The sequence below is a fragment of the Salmo salar genome, chromosome ssa18 (assembly GCF_905237065.1).
Source record: "Salmo salar chromosome ssa18, Ssal_v3.1, whole genome shotgun sequence".
In the NCBI taxonomy this organism is placed as follows: Eukaryota; Metazoa; Chordata; class Actinopteri; order Salmoniformes; family Salmonidae; genus Salmo; species Salmo salar.
In genome coordinates, this window is record NC_059459.1 from 71512113 (window position 1) to 71536080 (window position 23968).

Genomic DNA, 23968 nt, shown 5'->3' on the forward strand with positions numbered 1-23968 from the left:
GGAGGAGATGTGTGTGGGTGAAGGGGAGATAGAGGAGGAGAGTGTGTGTGTGGGTGAAGGGGAGATAGAGGAGGAGAGTGAGTGTGTGGGTGAAGGGGAGATAGAGGAGGAGTGTGTGTGGGTGAAGGGGAGATAGAGGAGGAGAGTGAGTGTGTGGGTGAAGGGGAGATAGAGGAGGAGAGTGTGTGTGGGTGAAGGGGAGATAGAGGAGGAGAGTGTGTGTGTGGGTGAAGGGGAGATAGAGGAGGAGAGTGAGTGTGTGGGGTGAAGGGGAGATAGAGGAGGAGAGTGTGGGTGAAGGGGAGATAGAGGAGGAGAGTGAGTGTGTGGGTGAAGGGGAGATAGAGGAGGAGAGTGTGTGTGTGGGTGAAGGGGAGATAGAGGAGGAGAGTGTGTGTGTGGGTGAAGGGGAGATAGAGGAGGAGAGTGAGTGTGTGGGTGAAGGGGAGATAGAGGAGGAGAGTGGTGTGTGGGTGAAGGGGAGATAGAGGAGGAGAGTGTGTGTGGGTGAAGGGGAGATAGAGGAGGAGAGTGTGTGTGTGGGTGAAGGGGAGATAGAGGAGGAGAGTGAGTGTGTGGGTGAAGGGGAGATAGAGGAGGAGAGTGAGTGTGTGGGTGAAGGGGAGATAGAGGAGGAGATTGTGGGTGAAGGGGAGATAGAGGAGGAGAGTGTGTGTGTGGGTGAAGGGGAGATAGAGGAGGAGAGTGTGTGTGTGGGTGAAGGGGAGATAGAGGAGGAGAGTGTGTGTGTGGGTGAAGGGGAGATAGAGGAGGAGAGTGAGTGTGTGGGTGAAGGGGAGATAGAGGAGGAGAGTGTGTGTGTGGGTGAAGGGGAGATAGAGGAGGAGAGTGAGTGTGTGGATGAAGGGGAGATAGAGGAGGAGATTGTGGGTGAAGGGGAGATAGAGGAGGAGAGTGTGTGTGTGGGTGAAGGGGAGATAGAGGAGGAGAGTGTGTGTGTGGGTGAAGGGGAGATAGAGGAGGAGAGTGTGTGTGTGGGTGAAGGGGAGATAGAGGAGGAGAGTGTGTGTGTGGGTGAAGGGGAGATAGAGGAGGAGAGGTGTGTGTGTGGGTGAAGGGGGAGATAGAGGAGGAGATTGTGGGTGAAGGGGAGATGGAGGAGAGTGTGTGTGTGGATGAAGGGGATATAGAGGAGGAGAGTGTGTGTGTGTGGGTGAAGGGGAGATAGAGGAGGAGAGTGAGTGTGTGGGTGAAGGGGAGATAGAGGAGGAGAGTGTGTGTGTGGGTGAAGGGGAGATAGAGGAGGAGAGTGTGTGTGTGGGTGAAGGGGAGATAGAGGAGGAGAGTGTGTGTGTGGGTGAAGGGGAGATAGAGGAGGAGATTGTGGGTGAAGGGGAGATAGAGGAGGAGAGTGTGTGTGGGGGTGAAGGGGAGATAGAGGAGGAGAGTGAGTGTGTGGGTGAAGGGGAGATAGAGGGAGAGTGTGTGTGGGTGAAGGGGATATAGAGGAGGAGAGTGAGTGTGTGGGTGAAGGGGATGTAGAGGAGGAGAGTGAGTGTGTGGGTGAAGGGGAGATAGAGGAGGAGATTGTGGGTGAAGGGGAGATAGAGGAGGAGAGTGTGTGTGTGGGTGAAGGGGAGATAGAGGAGGAGACTGTGTGTGTGGGTGAAGGGCAGATAGAGGAGGAGAGTGTGTGTGTGGGTGAAGGGGAGATAGAGGAGGAGATTGTGGGTGTGGGTGAAGGGGAGATAGAGGAGGAGAGTGAGTGTGTGGATGAAGGGGAGATAGAGGAGGAGATTGTGGGTGAAGGGGAGATAGAGGAGGAGAGTGTGTGTGTGGGTGAAGGGGAGATAGAGGAGGAGAGTGAGTGTGTGGGTGAAGGGGAGATAGAGGGAGAGTGTGTGTGGGTGAAGGGGATATAGAGGAGGAGAGTGAGTGTGTGGGTGAAGGGGATGTAGAGGAGGAGAGTGAGTGTGTGGGTGAAGGGGAGATAGAGGAGGAGATTGTGGGTGAAGGGTAGATAGAGGAGGAGAGTGTGTGTGTGGGTGAAGGGGAGATAGAGGAGGAGAGTGTGTGTGTGGGTGAAGGGCAGATAGAGGAGGAGAGTGTGTGTGTGGGTGAAGGGGAGATAGAGGAGGAGATTGTGGGTGAAGGGGAGATAGAGGAGGAGAGTGTGTGTGTGGGTGAAGGGGAGATAGAGGAGGAGAGTGAGTGTGTGGGTGAAGGGGAGATAGAGGGAGAGTGTGTGTGGGTGAAGGGGATATAGAGGAGGAGAGTGAGTGTGTGGGTGAAGGGGATGTAGAGGAGGAGAGTGAGTGTGTGGGTGAAGGGGAGATAGAGGAGGAGATTGTGGGTGAAGGGGAGATAGAGGAGGAGAGTGTGTGTGTGGGTGAAGGGGAGATAGAGGAGGAGAGTGTGTGTGTGGGTGAAGGGCAGATAGGGGAGGAGAGTGTGTGTGTGTGGGTGAAGGGGAGATAGAGGAGGAGAGTGAGTGAGTGTGTGGATGAAGGGGAGATAGAGGAGGAGATTGTGGGTGAAGGGGAGATAGAGGAGGAGAGTGTGTGTGTGGGTGAAGGGGAGATAGAGGAGGAGAGTGAGTGTGTGGGTGAAGGGGAGATAGAGGGAGAGTGTGTGTGGGTGAAGGGGATATAGAGGAGGAGAGTGAGTGTGTGGGTGAAGGGGATGTAGAGGAGGAGAGTGAGTGTGTGGGTGAAGGGGAGATAGAGGAGGAGATTGTGGGTGAAGGGGAGATAGAGGAGGAGAGTGTGTGTGTGGGTGAAGGGGAGATAGAGGAGGAGAGTGTGTGTGTGAGTGAAGGGCAGATAGAGGAGGAGAGTGTGTGTGTGTGGGTGAAGGGGAGATAGAGGAGGAGAGTGAGTGTGTGGATGAAGGGGAGATAGAGGAGGAGATTGTGGGTGAAGGGGAGATAGAGGAGGAGAGTGTGTGTGTGGGTGAAGGGGAGATAGAGGAGGAGAGTGAGTGTGTGGGTGAAGGGGAGATAGAGGAGGAGAGTGAGTGTGTGGATGAAGGGGAGATAGAGGAAGAGAGTGAGTGTGTGGATGAAGGGGAGACAGAGGAGGAGAGTGAGTGTGTGGGTGAAGGGGAGATAGAGGAAGAGAGTCTGTCCGTAGGTACGGTGGACAGGCTGGGACGAGCTGTGGTCGTCACTGAAACGCACCTCCCTGAGGATGGTTGCCGTGAGGACGAGATGGGCCATGTCTTAGCCTGCTATCACAGGATAACCCTGTAATCACCTGTCACTATGTCAAACTGTCTCAGTACAATATTACAGTCTAGTCTGGGGGGACCCTTTATAGCGTAACACTCACAGCACTACTGGCAGTGTAAAAAACTCTGTGATACTTTATATAGTGGTTTTGTAGTAGCCTGGGTACCTTCTGTGTCACACCCTGACCTGAGAGAGACGGTTTATTTCTCTATTTTGTTAGGTCAGGGTGTGGGGTGGGCATTCTATGTTTTGTATTTCTTTGTTTTGAGCCGAGTATGGTTCCTAATCAGAGGCAGCTGTCTATCGTTGTCTCTGATTAGGAATCATACTTAGGCAGCCTTTTCCCACCTGTGTTTGTGGGTACTTGTTTTCTGTACCTGACAGAACTGTGCGCTTTTGTTTCCCTGTGGTATTTTTGTTTGAGTGTTTGTTTGTTTGATTGAAATAAATAATCATGAACACGTGCCACGCTGCACCTCTCTACGACGATCGTTACATTCTGTTTAGCTAAAATTCCACTCCTTGTACTCTGAGATAAAAGAGAATGGCATTTAGTGTGTGTCATGTGCCAAAGATCTAGCCCAATAAACTGCACCACAACAGATGTAACCTATCCGGTATCTACCTACTTTATCCCATGTTATGAAAGAAGCCCTTCCTTCCCTTCCTCCTGTGTGTAGTGCTGTGAGGACTAAACTCTGTCAGAATTTCCTGGCTGTTCTCATCCCCAGTTAGCCATGACAAGGAGTGGAATGATAGCTAAACAGGCTGGTACCCAGATTAGTTTTACAGTGGTTTGTGACAGAAACTGAAAGTTGAAGTTCGATGTTTCACTTTATGCACTTTATCCACTCATCCTCCCTCTTCCTCTCTCTCTGTATCTCTCTCTTTCTCTCTCATCTATCTTTCTCCCTCCATCAGCCCTTCTGTTGAAGAAGAGAGAGGTCTTACAGTGATAGTGGACAGCAGACAGTCTCCCCCCTCTACTCTCTGCCTCGCTGCACTGAAACAATTCCGGGTGAGAAGGAGTTAAATGTTGAATGTTTAAACTTGTGTGTTTTGTTTATATGCGTATCATCATGTGTTTACATTGAAAGGGCATCCTATGATGAGTGTGTGTGTGTGTGTGTGTGTGTGTGTGTGTGTGTGTGTGTGTGTGTGTGTGTGTGTGGTCCAGGCTGTAATCCCGGGAGGTCTTGGCTCGGTCCTCATTCTGGTGAAAGAGCAGCAGCAGGTGTCTCCCCACAGTCTAGAGGACGTAGAAGTGAATATATATACACACACACACACACACACACACACACACACACACACACACACACACACACACACACACACACACACTCACACACAGCAACATTTATCATTGAAGGGACGATAAGAAAGGAGGATGAAGGATAGTGTGCTCTATAAAAACATAATTTACCATTAAAGTAACAGGGTCAGAGGTCAAATGGAGTGATACCGATGATTAATGAGGGAAGTGGTGTGTGTGTGTGTGTGTGTGTGTGTGTGTGTGTGTGTGTGTGTGTGTGTGTGTGTGTGTGTGTGTGTGTGTGTGTGTGTGTGTGTGTGTGTGTGTGTGTGTGTGTGTGTGTGTGTGATATCCTAGGTGGCTATATAAAGGAGAATGGACTATCCTGGGTGGCTATATAAAGGAGAATGGACTATCCTAGGTGGCTATATAAAGGAGAATGGACTATCCTAGGTGGCTATATAAAGGTGAATGGACTATCCTGGGTGGCTATATAAAGGTGAATGGACTATCCTGGGTGGCTATATAAAGGAGAACGGACTATCCTGGGTGGCTATATAAAGGAGAATGGACTATCCTGGGTGGCTATATAAAGGAGAATGGACTATCCTAGGTGGCTATATAAAGTTGAATGGACTATCCTGGGTGGCTAAATAAAGGAGAATGGACTATCCTGGGTGGCTATATAAAGGTGAATGGACTATCCTGGGTGGCTAAATAAAGGAGAATGGACTATCCTGGGTGGCTATATAAAGGAGAACGGACTATCCTAGGTGGCTATATAAAGGAGAATGGACTATCCTGGGTGGCTATATAAAGGAGAATGGACTATCCTGGGTGGCTATATAAAGGAGAACGGACTACCCTGGGTGGCTAAATAAAGGAGAATGGACTATCCTGGGTGGCTATATAAAGGAGAATGGACTATCCTGGGTGGCTATATAAAGGAGAATGGACTATCCTGGGTGGCTATATAAAGGAGAATGGACTATCCTAGGTGGCTATATAAAGGAGAATGGACTATCCTAGGTGGCTATATAAAGGAGAATGGACTATCCTGGGTGGCTATATAAAGGAGAACGGACTATCCTGGGTGGCTATATAAAGGTGAATGGACTATCCTGGGTGGCTATATAAAGGAGAACGGACTATCCTGGGTGGCTATATAAAGGAGAACGGACTATCCTGGGTGGCTAAATAAAGGTGAATGGACTATCCTGGGTGGCTGTATAAAGGTGAATGGACTATCCTGGGTGGCTATATAAAGGAGAATGGACTATCCTGGGTGGCTATATAAAGGTGAATGGACTATCCTGGGTGGCTATATAAAGGAGAATGGACTATCCTGGGTGGCTATATAAAGGAGAATGGACTATCCTGGGTGGCTGTATAAAGGTGAATGGACTATCCTGGGTGGCTATATAAAGGAGAATGGACTATCCTGGGTGGCTATATAAAGGAGAACGGACTATCCTGGGTGGCTATATAAAGGAGAATGGACTATCCTGGGTGGCTATATAAAGGAGAATGGACTACCCTGGGTGGCTATATAAAGGAGAATGGACTATCCTGGGTGGCTATATAAAGGAGAATGGACTATCCTGGGTGGCTATATAAAGGAGAATGGACTATCCTGGGTGGCTGTATAAAGGTGAATGGACTATCCTGGGTGGCTATATAAAGGAGAATGGACTATCCTGGGTGGCTATATAAAGGAGAATGGACTATCCTGGGTGGCTATATAAAGGAGAATGGACTATCCTGGGTGGCTATATAAAGGAGAATGGACTATCCTGGGTGGCTATATAAAGGAGAATGGACTATCCTGGGTGGCTATATAAAGGAGAATGGACTATCCTGGGTGGCTATATAAAGGAGAATGGACTATCCTGGGTGGCTATATAAAGGAGAATGGACTATCCTGGGTGGCTATATAAAGGAGAATGGACTATCCTGGGTGGCTATATAAAGGAGAATGGACTATCCTGGGTGGCTATATAAAGGAGAATGGACTATCCTGGGTGGCTATATAAAGGAGAATGGACTATCCTGGGTGGCTATATAAAGGAGAACGGACTATCCTGGGTGGCTATATAAAGGAGAATGGACTATCCTGGGTGGCTAAATAAAGGAGAATGGACTATCCTGGGTGGCTATATAAAGGAGAATGGACTATCCTAGGTGGCTAAATAAAGGAGAACGGACTATCCTGGGTGGCTATATAAAGGAGAATGGACTATCCTGGGTGGCTATATAAAGGAGAATGGACTATCCTGGGTGGCTATATAAAGGAGAATGGACTATCCTGGGTGGCTATATAAAGGAGAATGGACTATCCTGGGTGGCTATATAAAGGAGAATGGACTATCCTGGGTGGCTATATAAAGGAGAATGGACTATCCTGGGTGGCTATATAAAGGAGAATGGACTATCCTGGGTGGCTATATAAAGGAGAATGGACTATCCTGGGTGGCTATATAAAGGAGAATGGACTATCCTGGGTGGCTATATAAAGGAGAATGGACTATCCTGGGTGGCTAAATAAAGGAGAATGGACTATCCTGGGTGGCTATATAAAGGAGAATGGACTATCCTGGGTGGCTATATAAAGGAGAATGGACTATCCTGGGTGGCTATATAAAGGAGAATGGACTATCCTGGGTGGCTATATAAAGGAGAATGGACTATCCTGGGTGGCTATATAAAGGAGAATGGACTATCCTGGGTGGCTATATAAAGGAGAATGGACTATCCTGGGTGGCTATATAAAGGAGAATGGACTATCCTGGGTGGCTATATAAAGGAGAATGGACTATCCTGGGTGGCTATATAAAGGTGAATGGACTATCCTGGGTGGCTATATAAAGGAGAATGGACTACCCTGGGTGGCTATATAAAGGAGAACGGACTATCCTGGGTGGCTAAATAAAGGAGAATGGACTATCCTAGGTGGCTATATAAAGGAGAATGGACTATCCTGGGTGGCTATATAAAGGAGAACGGACTATCCTGGGTGGCTAAATAAAGGAGAATGGACTATCCTAGGTGGCTAAATAAAGGTGAATGGACTATCCTAGGTGGCTATATAAAGGAGAATGGACTATCCTGGGTGGCTATATAAAGGAGAATGGACTATCCTGGGTGGCTATATAAAGGAGAATGGACTATCCTGGGTGGCTATATAAAGGAGAATGGACTATCCTAGGTGGCTATATAAAGGAGAATGGACTATCCTAGGTGGCTATATAAAGGAGAATGGACTATCCTGGGTGGCTATATGAAGGAGAATGGACTATCCTGGGTGGCTATATAAAGGAGAATGGACTATCCTGGGTGGCTAAATAAAGGTGAATGGACTATCCTAGGTGGCTATATAAAGGAGAATGGACTATCCTGGGTGGCTATATAAAGGAGAATGGACTATCCTGGGTGGCTATATAAAGGAGAACGGACTATCCTGGGTGGCTATATAAAGGAGAACGGACTATCCTAGGTGGCTAAATAAAGGAGAATGGACTATCCTAGGTGGCTATGAAAAGGAGAGTTGAATTCAATTGAATTCTCACACTGTATCGCTTGTCACACTAAATGTAATTCCCTTTTATCTCTGTCTTTTTGAGTGAGTGTGTGTGTGTGTGTCTGTGCACACGGCGCGAGGGACAGGGGTCCTTCAACAGTATATAGACAGGCTGCAGCTGCCCCTGGAGATGGATGGAGACTATAAACACTGCCACTCTAACTGGCTGGCTTTCAGACTGGTGAGGGAGGGAGGGAAAGAGGGATGGAGGGAGGGGCAGGGAAACAGAGACTGATGAGAGAGTGAGAGAGAGAGAGAGAGAGAGAGAGAGAGAGAGAGAGAGAGAGAGAGAGAGAGAGAGAGAGAGAGAGAGTCTGTGTTCCCAGCATGATTCTAGCACTCAGAATGTCAAGTTTAGCTCTTTGAATGCTAAGACTTACAGTCATAAAGCCTATTCTTTCTCAAATCAATTCAGATCCCATATGCAGCTCAATCAATACGCCACTATTGGCATTTGGAATATGAGATTCCAAGACCGAGACAGACAGGAATGTTTTGTTTATTCACACTTATCTCAAATTGATTTACAGTCACACGCGCACACGGCACAGCATACACACACTCAGGAAGGCATGCGTGCATGTGCACACACACACACACAACATTGTACGTTACTCGAGTCATGTGACTTGAATGAAAAAGACAGCCTGAAATCGCAAAGAACATTATTTCCTTAGATATGAAATCAGCCATATCAATGGACACGTTTTCACCATCAAGCCTGTTTATGTCATTTGAAGTATGAACTATTATAGGTTGGGTCCCTGGTTAAAAGTTGTGCTCTGGTCAATAACAGTTCACTATAGGCAATAGGATGTCATTTGAACTGCAGACTAACTGTACTAAATTACTCCAGTCCTGTTTTTGCTTTGAGACTGTTGAGTCTGACTGAGTGTTGTGAGAGCGCCCTCTGTCTGTTGGAGGGTGCACTGCAGCCTATGGACACAGCACCACTACCAGACTGTATCAAGGTATGCTATGTGTATTACCATATCACTGCTTCTGTGTGGTTTAACATGGTAGCACACAAGTCAACGAGGTGTTATGGGGTGAAATACCAACAATTGTCGCCAAATGAATTTTAGAAGAAAAAAAAAAACTTTTGAGTGAACTTATGAAAAAAGTTGAATAAATGTTGTGTAAATGTCACATACTTTCTGAGCGTGAACCATCTTGCTTAACAACGCACAGTTTACCAGATATTTTTTTTGGTCTCTTTTCCAGACTGTTCCCCTGAGTGTGGATAAACACAGAGAGCTGATGACGAGCGTCCTGGTCAACCAACAGCTAACTGAGCTGCAGCTGAAGGGCGGGGCCTGGCTGGCAGGACTGACCACATCAGGACTGGCAAAGAGATCCCCGGACTGCAGGTACCACCAGCTACCCTGTCCATAGAGTTGGATAGAAGGCACACTTTCCCTCAATGGCGCTTCCCATGCTGTCACATAAGTGGCCATTGCAAAGATAGATGAGCTCTCTTGTACATATCTATGACCCTGTCCCATCAGTGTGTCCAAATGAAAATGTAATTAAAATAGATGATCCTATCATAGATATAACGTATGAGAAATGTATTTGAAAATGGTTCCTATTATAACACATCAATCTTCTATCTCTTTCATTAAATCAATTAATCCTAACTTACACTAAGTAAAACATTAACTTAGTCATGTGATGTCAATGGGAGACTCAGTGAAAATTCGACTTAAGTGGAAGTTAGGATTCACCCCTATATAATCATATCCTTTATGACCTTTGAACCCTGTGCCCCTCAGGGATGCCTTGGCTGTGACCTCAAACCTCTATGATAGTGTGGACAACGCCCTCCACCGCCTCATCCAGATGTCCAATCACAGAGTCAGCGCCCTGGAAGCCCTCGGTCGATTGGCTGCCATGGTGGACAAACTGGAAAAGGTAGGAGAGAGGGAGGGAAGATCTGAATGAAATGGAACACTAGTATAGTAGCACTGTGTTGTATTGTATCACAGAGGGAAGACTGGAGAGAGAGGGAGGAGGTGGAGGGATGGGGAGGAGGAGTGCAGGGGTATCCCTCTCTTTACTCCTTCCCTCCGCTTTCTCTCTTTCCCCAATCTCTGTCCTCCCTTCCTCTATCTCCCTCCATCTCTTTCTCTATTCCTCTTCCTCTTCCCCCTTCCCTCCTTAACTTTCTTTCCCACTTCCTCTCTCTTTCTGAATCCTCCAATTTTCCTTTCTCCCTCCCCAATGGCTTCTTTCCCCTCTTCATCCGCTCCCTTCATCCTCTATCCCCCCTCTCTCTCTTTCCCTATAGCAAGCTCTATCTATTATGGTGTAGGATGCTGTGTTCAGGGAGGCAGTACGTGGCCGTGTTAAAGGGTGTGGAGGAGACCTACCTGCCCCTCTTGGAGGGTCCAGACACCCCGTCCTCCCTCCGGGGGAAAGCAGGCCTCCTTTTCCACAACTTGGCCAGCTTCAGCACCTTCCACTCGCAGTACCTCCTCCCAACCATGGAGGGAGCTCTACTGCAGAGTCTGCTGAAACAGGACCTCTTCAGTAAACATGTGAGTGGGTCACATAGAGTTGGATAGAGGGCTGTTTTAGCATGGACAGTGCCATCGAGAAGTAGAAGAAGAAGAAATTGACTACTTTTTTTTCTATCTCCCCCTCTTTCTCTCTGGCTCTCGTTCACTCTTTATCCCTCTTTCTTCCTCTCATACAAAGAGAGAGGAGTTTCTCCAGTACTCTCACTACATATAGTGAGGACCAAACCAGAAGTGGACTCCTTGTTGGTCACTTAGGCTAGACTTCTTCAAGGTAAGAAAAGGTTCCATTCAAAAAACATTATTACAGCATCAGTGGAGGCTGGTGAGGGGAGGAAAGCTCATAATAATGGCTGGGATTTTGAGCTGTTTCATATAGTAAAGGCAATTAACACTGCATTGTATACCCTAAAATAACTCATTAATGTTGGATTACACTAAAACCAATCACCAGACTTTCAATATATTATAATAACCCCAGTCTGATACATGCATAGGGCAATGTCTGATCACAGCTTTAAACTGAGTAAACATGAAGAGAAGATCACACAGATGGTATTAGCAGAGATCTGAGGGTAGAATGGTCACTGTAGTCATCTAAAACGACCACAGGGTGGCAGTAGAAGATGTTTAAAAGTACTGTATCATGAAAATGATGATATGATAATGATGATGATGATGATGATTGGGTGGGAGGCTTGGCCAAATCTGTATATTTAATAGGATTTTTATTTTGTATTTGTAGTTTTTTTTTATGGACTGGAGTTGCAAGTATTGCACTGTGTTTGTTATGTCTGTTCTGTTTGTTGATCATTTATTTATGTTATGTGAAGAAAAAAATGAGATTGATGATAATGACCATAGTGTAGATGGCTGAAGTCCTCTCCTCTCCTTCCCCTCTCCTCCTCCTCGTCCCTCCCCAGCTCAGACTCCCTGCCACCCCTCCTCTCTCCCTCCTGTCCTTCCCCCACTGTCTCCAGGCCCCTACACAGACTGGAACAGTACTGTGATGTTCTAGAGGAGCTGGGAAGGTTAAACCCCGCCTCTGACTCCTTCCTCTCCGTCCTCAGACACGCCCAGCGCCACGGTGAGGACCTCCGGGCCAGCGACCTCATCGTCAGGTGTCCGGTGAGAATGCCAGACTTAATTTAGAATAGATTAATCCCAACACTGGTATAACTAACTCTCCCAGACTAGTGACAAGGTTTCAACCCTAAACTAGGTCTGTCTCAAATGGCACCATATTCCCTATATAGTGCACTTCTTTTGATCATAGCGCTCTGGTCAACAGTAGTGCACTATATAGGGAATAGGGTGCACACAAACACTCACACACATACATACACACACGCACATGCATAAACATAGGAAGGCATGCTGACACACACTCACACATGAAGACATTGAGACACTCACACAGCTCTCTGAGAGGTAGCTAGCTAAAGAACTAAGTGGTGGAGGAGGTTTGACACACAGCTCTCTGAGAGGTAGCTAGCTAAAGAACTGAGTGGTGGAAGAGGTTTGACACACAGCTCTCTGAGAGGTAGCTAGCTAAACCTCTGAGTGGTGGAAGAGGTTTGACACACAGCTCTCTGAGAGGTAGCTAGCTAAAGAACTGAGTCGTGGAAGAGGTTTGACACACAGCTCTCTGAGAGGTAGCTAGCTAAAGAACTGAGTGGTGGAGGAGGTTTGGCACAAAGCTCTCTGAGATGTAGCTAGCTAATGACCTGAGTAGTGGAAGAGGTTTGACACACAGCTCTCTGAGAGGTAGCTAGCTAAAGAACTGAGTCGTGGAAGAGGTTTGACACACAGCTCTCTGAGAGGTAGCTAGCTAAAGAACTGAGTGGTGGAAGAGGTTTGACACACAGCTCTCTGAGAGGTAGCTAGCTAAAGAACTGAATGGTGGAAGAGGTTTGACACACAGCTCTCTGAGCGGTAGCTAGCTAAAGAACTGAGTGGTGGAAGAGGTTTGACACACAGCTCTCTGAGAGGTAGCTAGCTAAAAAACTGAGGGTTGGAAGAGGTTTGACACACAGCTCTCTGAGAGGTAGCTAGCTAAAGAACTGAGTGGTGGAAGAGGTTTGACACACAGCTCTCTGAGAGGTAGCTAGTTTAATAACTTGAGTGGTGGAGGAGGTTTGACACACAGCTCTCTGAGAGGTAGCTAGCTAAAGAACTGAATGGTGGAGGAGGTTTGACACACAGCTCTCTGAGAGGTAGCTAGCTAAGGAACTGAGTGGTGGAAGAGGTTTGACACACAGCTCTCTGAGCAGTAGCTAGCTAAAGAACTGAGTGGTGGAAGAGGTTTGACACACAGCTCTCTGAGAGGTAGCTAGCTAAAAAACTGAGGGTTGGAAGAGGTTTGACACACAGCTCTCTGAGAGGTAGCTAGCTAAAGAACTGAGTGGTGGAAGAGGTTTGACACACAGCTCTCTGAGAGGTAGCTAGTTTAATAACTTGAGTGGTGGAGGAGGTTTGACACACAGCTCTCTGAGATGTAGCTAGCTAAAGAACTTGAGTGCTGGAGGAGGTTTGACACACAGCTCTCTGAGAGGTAGCTAGCTAAAGAACTGAGTGGTGGAGGAGGTTTGGCACAATGCTCTCTGAGATGTAGCTGCTAATGACCTGAGTGGTGGAAGAGGTTTGACACACAGCTCTCTGAGAGGTAGCTAGCTAAAGAACTGAATGGTGGAGGAGGTTTCACACACTGCTTTCTGAGAGGTAGCTAGCTAAAAAACTGAGGGTTGGAAGAGGTTTGACACACAGCTCTCTGAGAGGTAGCTAGCTAAAGAACTGAGTGTTGGAGGAGGTTTGACACACAGCTCTCTGAGATGTAGCTAGCTAAAGAACTTGAGTGCTGGAGGAGGTTTGACACACAGCTCTCTGAGAGGTAGCTAGCTAAAGAACTGAGTGGTGGAGGAGGTTTGGCACAATGCTCTCTGAGATGTAGCTGCTAATGACCTGAGTGGTGGAAGAGGTTTGACACACAGCTCTCTGAGAGGTAGCTAGCTAAAGAACTGAGTGGTGGAGGAGGTTTCACACACTGCTCTCTGAGAGGTAGCTAGCTAAAAAACTGAGGGTTGGAAGAGGTTTGACACACAGCTCTCTGAGAGGTAGCTAGCTAAAGAACTGAGTGGTGGAAGAGGTTTGACACACAGCTCTCTGAGAGGTAGCTAGCTAAAGAACTGAGTGGTGGAGGAGGTTTGACACACAGCTCTCTGAGAGGTAGCTAGCTAAAGAACTGAGTGGTGGAGGAGGTTTGACACACAGCTCATGTTACATGAGCCTCACATCACTGGACAGGTCAAAACACAACTTGAAGCGGTTTGGGGGACGGTGAACTATGTACGTCTGTGTGTGTAAGTGTGGTAAGTTATAGGTCATGATCTAACAGTCAATATGTTGTTGTAGTGTTTACATGACACGTGTGTGTGTGTGTGTGGGTGTTTCCTTACGTGCATGTGCTTGCCTATGTGTGTGTGTGTCCATTAGGTCCCGGTGGCGGAGCGTGGAGATCTGGTGCGTCAGGTGTGTGGGAGGACCAGGAGGAAGAATACCGGGGTGTGTTCCTCTATCAACCCCTCATCATCTTCACCAAGCAGAAGAGCCCGGGACACACCGCCTACAGCTTCAATCACAGCATCAAGGTAACAGACACCGACTCAGACATAGGAACGTTGGATGCAAACACACACACATACATGCAGTACAGACACATGTACATACTCACACATTCACAATGACACACATGCTCACACACACGTTTGTCTTCAAATAAACAAGACACCTACAGAGAAATTATAGACTAAATCCATAACTTCAAAACTGCTGTTATATGAGAAAAAGATACATCCACTGTATGTATAAGTCTCTCTCTCTCTCTCTCTCTCTCTCTCTCTCTCTCTCTTTCTCCGTATCCGGGACTGCCTGACCCTGCAGTGTCAGAGTGGAGAGGAGAGGGCAGCCTGGACACACGATATCGCTCAGCTCCTTTGGACCCACACCATACACAATACAGGTACGACCTCTAAACCCTGGCTTTACCCTCTCAGTCACACAGTTGTCATGACTGGCCTGCTCGTGTCAGGTTACCGTGGACCACAATCCTACAGAGAGATCTCTGACACTCACCAGAGGGAAAGAGATCGAGAGGTATTGAGGTGGGGGGGGGGGGGTTATGACACCTCACGCCCATCTTAACCTCACTAGGGTAGGGGGCAGCATTCGGAATTTTGGATGAAAAGTGTGCCCAAAGTAAACTGCCTGCTATTTAGGTCCAGAAGCTAGGATATGCATACAATTGGTAGATTTGGATGGAAAACACTCTAAAGTTTCCAAAACTGTTAAAATAATGTCTGTGAGTATAACAGAACTGATATGGCAGGCGAAATCCATCCAAGAAGTGCCTTTATTTTGAAATGCCTGTTTTTCCATTGAAAGCCTATCCACCATACTTAGACTTATGACGCAGTTCACGATCCCTATGTCTTCCACTACATGTGGCCAGTCTTTAGGCATTGTTTCAGGCTTTTACTCTGAAAAATGAGGGAGGAACACCACTTTCAACGAGAGGACAGTGGACATTTACAGACATGAGTGCAGCGCGTGACCGGGACCGCACCTTTCTTGTTTCTCCTTTTCTATTGACAAAGATATTGTCTGGTTGAAATATGATCGATTATTTATGACAAAAACAACCTGAGGATTGATTATAAACATCGTTTGACATGTTTTTATTAACTTTTATGGTACTTTTTTGATTTTTCATCTGCATGCTGTGACCGCGCTTTGTTCCAATGGATTACTGAACAAAACGCACAAACAAAACGGAGGTTTTTGGATATAAAGAGGGACATTATCGAACAAAACAAACATTTATTGTGTAACATGGAGTCTTGGGAGTGCTACCATATGAAGATCATCAAAGGTAAGTGATAAATTGTATCGCTATTTCTGACTTTCGTTACTCCTCTTCTTGGCTGCTAACTGTTTGTAATGATTTGTCTGCTGGGCGCTGTTCTCAGATAATCGCATGGTTTGCTTTCACCGTAAAGCCTTTTTGAAATCTGACACAGCGGTTGGATTAACAAGAAGTTTATCTTTAAGCTGGTGTATAACATTTGTATCTTTTATGTATGTTTATTATGAGAATTTCTGTTTCGTTGAGTTTCACGCTCTGCAATTTCACCGGATGTTGTTTGAGACAGTGGATTACTGAACAAAACGTGCTAACAAAACGGAGGTTTTTGGATATAAAGAGGGACTTGATCGAACAAAACGCACATTTATTGGGTAACTGGGAGACTTGTGAGTGTAACCATATAAAGATCATCAAAGGTAAGTGATTAATTTTATCACTATTTCTGACTTTTGTTACTCGTCTACTTGGCTGGTTACTGTTTGTAATGATTTGTCTGCTGGGCGCTGTTCTCAGATAATCGCATGGTTTGCTTTCACCGTAAAGTATTTTTGAAATCTGACACTGTGGTTTGATTAACAATAAATTAATCTTTAAACCGATGTATAACACTTGTATGCTTCATTCATTTTTATAATGAGTATTTCTGTTTTTGAATTTGGCTCTCTGCAATTTCACTGGATGTTGGCCAGGTGGGACGGTAGTGTCCCATACCCCCAGAGAGGTTTTAAGGCAGCAGACAAAATTCCTTTGTCCTCACACTATGGAGAACCGGCCTCAGAACATTAACATGCAATAAATGGACTTTGGGACAATAGGTTTCGTCAGCCACAATGGTGCTAATGACGATAGATGTAATATGAAAATGAATGTCGTTTTGTTATGTTATTAAAAGTTAAAGGACGACGTTATAACAAAAACATTGTAACTTTAAGAGTTGTCCTAATATGTGCCTGATGTTTGCATATTGTACATTGTGTGGAAAATGTCCAGATCAAAGAGAATGTTTTTGTAAAGATGAAATGTGAAGTTAGTTGACTAAATTGGAACTGAGTAAAATCCAGACCTTGCCTCGTAACTTGGTACGCCCAGAGAATTGCCCTAAAGGCGGAAACGCCCATTTCTGACCCGAGGGTATAAAATATGTGAGTTAAGAATTAACATATTAGACTAAGTGACCCTGAGCTGCAGCCAAGGTCTGAGTGGTCAGCAAACCCAAAACGCAACACAAGGTTGAAGAGGACAAAGGAACCTTTTTACAACCTATGCTACGGACAAGTAGCCATATCTAACGGGGGTGAATGAAGCAGGACCACCTGGTCACCACTCTCCAAGGAATCATGTGTCTACACTGTTTTCCTTCCCACGCTGGAACCATCCCCACGCTGATTAGCCCTCCTCCGAAGACCCCTTTTCAGAGCAAGGACGAGGAAACAGACTACTAAAAGAAAGGACACTGACATCGTGAGAAGAAACAGAGAGTTACACCCGGTAACCGAAGATGGACCGTCATCAGAGAAGTCGGAACCACGGTCCACGCAGAGACCCCCCATTGGAGACCTTCAACACGTAATTACATCGTTATATTCTGACCCATAAGAGCGGCAGTTCGGGGCAAGGTTAGGGTTAAAATAATCATAGCTGTCAAATGCACCCAATTGTGTTTTTCTCTCGCGTACTCTATCTCTCTCTCTTTAGAAATCCCCATTGTGTGTAACACGTGTCCTATGGTGTTGGCCCACTAGGGACCTGTTCATCGTACTAAGTTCTAATCAATAGCCTAGAATGTGTGTTTGTGTATCTTATATCATTTTAGCTTGTTAGCAAATAAATAATCAACTCAATTGGTGTGGTGCGGACTTATTTGGTGAGACTCGGGTTTGTGCAGATTCCCGGATTATGCGACATTCAGAATGAGACTGTAGAGGAAATTGATTGACTAGCGACTGTTGTAAAATCGATATTCTGATATTCTTTGAGTTAATTTGGGAAATAGAAACTCAATCAAACCAAACTTTCCCATGGTACCCCAGGTTAATGAGTTAATAATTACCTGATTAATTTAATCAGGTAATTATAAACCGTTAATTATTCGATGAACAGCAGTCACCACATTAATCAATACAATTTTTTTTTACATACAACGTCACAACACTATCTATAACACAGGTACGACCTCTAAACCCTGACCTTTACCCTCTCATTCACACTATCCATAACACAGGTATGACACCTGAACAGTCACCTGTCCCTTCTCACCCCTCATTCACAACATACTGTAGATATGACCCCTGACCTCTAACCTTTCACGCCTTATATCTGACCAATTTTACTCCAACCATCTACTACAGAGGTGTGCATTCTTATAGATGCATCCACTGTATGTATAAGTCTCTCTCTCTCTCTCTCTCTCATGTCTGAAAGAGACAATGTGTATTGGTCTGTCCAGTAAGATACTGCTATATGTCACAGGAGCACCAGTAACATCTGAAATGGACTCTATCTACAGTCTGAATGACAGAGGTACAAATGCACTCACACACACCTTAACGGACCATATGATTACCTTGTGTGTAATGTATTTATATCCACAGTAAAACGAGATACTTTACATACACCATAGCCAAATACATTTAAACTCAGTTTTTCACAATTCCTGACATTCAATCTGAGTAAAAATTCCCTGTCTTAGGTCAGTTAGGATCACCACTTTATTTTAAGAATGTGAAATGTCAGAATAATAGTAGAGCGAATGATTTATTTCAGCTTTTATTTATTTCATCACATTCCCAGTGGGTCAGAAATGTACAAACACTCAATTAGTATTTGGTAGCATTGCCTTTAAATTGTTTAACTTGGGTCAAACGTTTCGAGTAGCCTTCCACAAGTTTCCCACAATAAGTTGGGTGAATTTTGGCCCATTCCTCCTGACAGAGCTGGTGTAACTGAGTCAGGTTTGTAGGCCTCCTTGCTCGCACCCACTTTTTCAGTTCTGCCCACAAATTTTCTATAGGTTTGAGGTCAGGGCTTTGTGATGGCCACTCCAATACCTTGACTTTGTTGCCCTTAAGCCATAACTTTGGATGTATGCTTGGGGTCATTGTCCATTTAGAAAACCCATTTGCGACCAAGCTTTAACTTCCTGACTGATGTCTTGACATGTTGCTTCAATATATCCACATAATTTTCCTCCCTCATGATGCCATCTATTTTGTGAAGTGCACCAGTCCCTCCTGCAGCAAAGCACCCCCACAACATGATGCTGCCACCCCCGTGCTTCACGGTTGGGATGGTGTCCTTCGGCTTGCAAGCCTCCCCCTTTTTCCTCCAAACATAATGATGGTCATTATGGCCAAACAGTTCTATTTTTGTTTCATCAGACCAGAGAACAATTCTTCAAAAAATACGATATTTGTCCCCATGTGCAGTTGCAAACCGTAGTCTGGCTTTTTTAAGGCGGTTTTGGAGCAGTGGCTTCTTCCTTGCTGAGTCTTTCAGGTTATGTCGATATAGGACTCGTTTTACTGTGGATATAGATACTTTTGTACCCGTTTCCTCCAGCATCTTCACAAGGTCCTTTGCTGTTGTTCTGAGATTGATTCGCACTTTTCGCACCAAAGTACGTTAATCTCTAGGAGACAGAATGCGTCTCCTTCCTGAGCGGTATGACGGCTGCTTGGTCCCATGGTGTTTATACTTGCGTACTATTGTTTGTACAGATGAACGTGGTACCTTCAGGCGTTTGGAAATTGCTCCCAAGGATGAACCAGACTTGTGGAGGTCTTGGATGATTTCTTTTGATTTTCCCATGATGTCAAGAAAAGAGGCACTGAGTTTGAAGGTAGGCCTTGAAATACATCCACAGGTACACCTCCAATTGACTCAAATTATGTAAATTAGCCTATCAGAAGCTTCTAAAGCCATTACATAGTTTTCTGGAATTGTAAGGGGTGCGTACTGGGGGCTTCATGGGGGGTTCAGAGGGTTAAATACACACCGACTTCGGAGGAAGTCATGACAGGAATTTTCCAAGCTGTTTAAAGGCACAGTGAACTTAGTGTATGTAAATCTCTGACCCACTGGAATTGTGATACAGTGAATTATAAGTGAAATAATCTGTCTGTAAACAATTGTTGGAAAAATTACTTGTGACATGCATAAAGTTGATGTCCTAACCGACTTGCCAAACCTATAGTTTGTTAACAAGAAAATTGTGGAGTGGTTGAAAAACGAGTTTTAATGACTTCAACCTAAGTGTATGTCAACTTCCGACTTCAACTGTATCTCCCTGTGAATAGTAGTATTTCATTTTATAGAATTGTCCTCTGTCCTTCTGCGGTGATCCAATTTTAATTACATTATAAACACTTTATTGGCAGGCCACTGACCCTCCCCCACCACCTCTCTCTCTCTCTCTTTTTCTTGCCCTCCCTCCCTCCCTCCCTCCCTCCCTCCCTCCCTCCCTCCCTCCCTCCCTCCCTCCCTCCCTCCCTCCCTCCCTCCCTCCCTCCCTCATCCTTTCTGTCTTTCTCTCTCCCTCTCTCGCTCTCTCTCTGTCTCTCTGTCTTTCTTGCTCTCTCCCTGTCTCTCTCTCTCCATATCCCTCTTTATCTCCCTTTCTCATTCACTCATTTGCTCTCTCGCGCTCCCTCTTTCGCTCTCTCTCTCTCTGTAGTTCACAGTAGCTGTTCAGACTCCTCCTCTGTTGGCAGTCAGAAGGAGGGGGAATCCCCAGCATCTGGGAGGGGACACACACACAGGTGAGTTACACACACTCATACCCACACTCACTCACTCACACACACGCTCGCACACACAGGCACACTCACACATACACACACATACACACGCAACCACATTCACACTGTGCTTTAAATGCTATGGTTGCTGTTTTTCTCTACAGCATCAGTCTCCTTCCACTGCAGTGTAATCTTGATCTCAGCGACAAACATGAGTGATCTTATCTTACACACCTACTGTCATCTCTTTCTGTTCCTCTATATCTCCTTTTCTCTTCCTTTCCTTCCTTCTGCCCTGTCAACCCTCAATCTCTCCCTCTCTCTCTCTCTCTCTCTCTCTCCCTCTCTCTCTCCTTTTAACTTCCAAACCAGCCACCTTGTAATCTACATACTGTGGTCTCTTCTAGAGAAGACTGTGTTGAGATGACTCAATCTTACTCTACCTGAATACACACATGATGTGCCACAGAACAACTCTTTCTGGCTAATATCTAACACCTAAGCCTTTCTCAACCTCTCTCTGTTAACTCTCATCCCTTTCTGTCCAGAAACTGGATTCCGGACTCCAAAACAACTTACATTTTACATTTACATAACTTCTCTATTGGAAGTGTAAACCTGGAGATAAAGCAAACAAAGAGACATTACGGCTCTAACTAACCCAGGATCTAGCATCAACAGAGCCTGCTGTGGATGGCCATGTTGGATCGGCCGGACACAGTTGCTCGCAGAGTCATTGATACCGTGGACACTCCAGCCACACAGAAGGAGCATTGTCCTCCCTCTGCGGCTCCCCGCTAGGCCAAACCACTCTGTCTGAACCACTGACTGGCAGCCATGGCCTAGTGTGTGTGTGTGTGTGTGTGTGTGTGTGTGTGTGTGTGTGTGTGTGTGTGTGTGTGTGTGTGTGTGTGTGTGTGTGTGTGTGTGTGTGTGTGTGTGTGTGTGTGTGTGTGTGTGTGTGTGTGTGTGTGTGTGTACTATAGCGTATAGTGGCTTTATTGGACTTCATTAAAATATATCCTTTGATGATGCTGTTTATACAGTGCAGGTTGGTTGGGATGTTAGTAGTGTAGATTCTGTCTGTGTGGCCGTATATGTGGTATAGCCTAGGCTAGGTGCGATTGGGATCTATGTAAATGAGTATGTGCGGCCCTGGATGCATGAGCACACACAGTATGCAGAGTGTGGAACATACACACACACACACACACACACACACACACTGCTGACAGTCTTATTGTGGTATAGACAGTAGAGTACTGTTCTGACACTGTGGCCATCGTACAGCTCAGTACAGTAGCCTATAGACCAACCAGGTGACATATATGAACCAATGACAGGAATGGCGCTCTACTATCCATAGGCCTAGCCTGGACCAAATAATAACACGGAAAGATAATGTAAACATCTTATAATAACCAAACTATTCATCTAAGCATCTAGAAACAAATCAGCTGTTACGGCTGTGAGGAGAGACTACCAAGCTATGTTTCTTCAACTGGTTTGTTGGTGTTGGGTCTTTTCAATGACTACTTGATTGATTGATTTTGTTATCCTTCTCTTCCATATATGCTATACTTTTGTATTCACCAAGTGTACAAACGTTTTGTTTGCGATCATGAGTTAATATGACGTTGGTTAGGTATAGTGTGTAAAATATGCTTGTAGCTTTTATTCACGGGTTGCACCTCTGTCACTCGCTCATGTCGTTGCTTTTGTTATCAATGTTCTACAGATGCCGTAGCCATATTGATCCCCAATGTAGATTGATGCACAGTCATACTGAATGGGGGCTAATGACTGTTTCATCTAAATTACACTATAGTGGCTTGGAAATACGATGCCAATACTAAAGTAGGCAAATGATTAGTAGGAAACATCTTTGCCATCATTATGATGTTGTCAAATTGACTTTAGAGAGACAACAATGTTGCCATTAACTAGCAAGTTTGTAAAAAAATAGCTAACATTAGCAAGCTAAAATGTGGTGCTGCCCCCTTAATCTTAGCAAGCTAGCTAAAGTTATATTGCATCTAAAGCCAATCTGGTAACATCCCAATGATGACAAAAGGTTTTTCTATTTATTATTTGCCTCCTTTTGAGATGCGATTGTGTTTCAAAGCCACTGTAATGCACTTTTGATTAAATCTTCATTAGCGGCAATTGACAATGCATTGAGTAGAACACTCAGTCGGGCATTAGTCCTAAAACAAATGTTCAAAACAATAGTGACAAAAAATGTTATCCATGAATACGTTATTCAAAATGAATGAAAGTATTCCACGAAATAGAGATGTAGGTTATCGGCCTTATTATTTTGTCATGAATTTATAGATTGTGTATTTTTTTATGCAATATGCACTACTAGCCTATGCCTCCAACTCAATACAATACATGAGGGTTGAGTTCAGTTACAATAACTTACAAATATATGTATAATTAATTATAAAAGTAATTCTAAGCCAGTCAAAGTTGGGACCAAACAGTATTTAAATCATGTTATTGTACAATATGCAGTAAGCTATTAGATAGCCTGTCAGCCATGTAGCGAGGTTAGTCTGCCTAACATCCTCAGATAGCAGCCAGCTATCTGTTTCTCTCATTGTCTGGTTTCATGGGTCTCATAGGAACTCTCCATATCCAAATTCAAAAGGATATTGAACCCATTTAATCGATATCTACAGTAATTTGTCTAACTGGGAGTTATGCAGTACTCATACCACACTACTAACTCGGTGCTACAAAATATATACTACATTATATTGGGAGAGGTATGTTCTACAGAATATATACTGCATTATATTGGGAGAGGTATGTACTACAGAATATATACTACATTATATTGGGAGAGGTATGTACTACAGAATATATACTACATTATATTGGGAGAGGTATGAACTACAGAATATATACTACATTATTTTGGGAGAGGTATGTACTACAGAATATATACTACATTATGTTGGGAGAGGTATGTACTACAGAATATATACAACATTATATTGGGAGAGGTATGTTCTACAGAATATATACTGCATTATATTGGGAGAGGTATGTACTACAGAATATATACAACATTATATTGGGAGAGGTATGTACTACAGAATATATACTACATTATATTGGGAGAAGTATGTACTACAGAATATATACTACATTATATTGGGAGACGTATGTACTGCAGAATATATATTACATTATATTGGGAGAGGTATGTACTACAGAATATATACTACATTATATTGAAGGCTATTCCATGTGAGAAATTGCCAAGTAACTGAAGATCTCGTAGATCTGTGTACTACTCCCTTCACAGAACAGCGCAAGCTGTCTCTAACCAGAATAGAAAGAGGAGTGGGAGGCCCCGGTGCACAACTGAGCAAGAGGACAAGTACATTAGAGTGTCTAGTTTGAAAAACAGACACCTCACAAGTCCTCAACAGGCAGCTTCATTAAATAGTACCCGACAAACACCAGTCTCAACGTCAACAGTGAAGAGGTGACTCCGGGATGCTGGCCTTCTAGGCAGAGTTGAAAAAAAAAATCCATATCTCAGGCTGGCCAATAAAAAGAAAAGATTAAGATGGGCAAAATAACATATACACTGGGCAGGAGATCTCTGCCTAGAAGGCCAGCATCCCAGAGTCGCCTCTTCACTGTTGATGTTGAGACTGGTGTTTTGCAGGTACTATTTAATGAAGCTGCCTGTTGAGGACTTGTGAGGCCTCTGTTTCTCAAACTAGACACTCTAATGTAATTGTCCTCTT

At 44.9% G+C, this 23968-nt stretch overlaps 1 protein-coding gene across 3 annotated transcripts in view; it reads left to right on the plus strand.

Annotated features, from left to right (window-relative positions):
• Positions 1-23968, plus strand: part of LOC106577970 (zinc finger protein 219) — a 76503-nt gene that overhangs the window by 23357 nt on the left and 29178 nt on the right. The window contains exons 3-11 of one of the 3 annotated variants that reach the window (XM_014156469.2): positions 4112-4208; positions 9247-9392; positions 9798-9936; positions 10313-10562; positions 10723-10815; positions 11465-11669; positions 14034-14188; positions 14481-14559; positions 20135-20219. The gene's annotated coding sequence lies outside the window, so the exon portion shown is untranslated. Of the gene's footprint in view, positions 1-4111; positions 4209-9246; positions 9393-9797; positions 9937-10312; positions 10563-10722; positions 10816-11464; positions 11670-14033; positions 14189-14480; positions 14560-19256; positions 19301-20134; positions 20220-23968 lie in introns of those variants that run through there. The other 2 variants (XM_014156470.2, XM_014156471.2) reach the window with 2 other exon arrangements.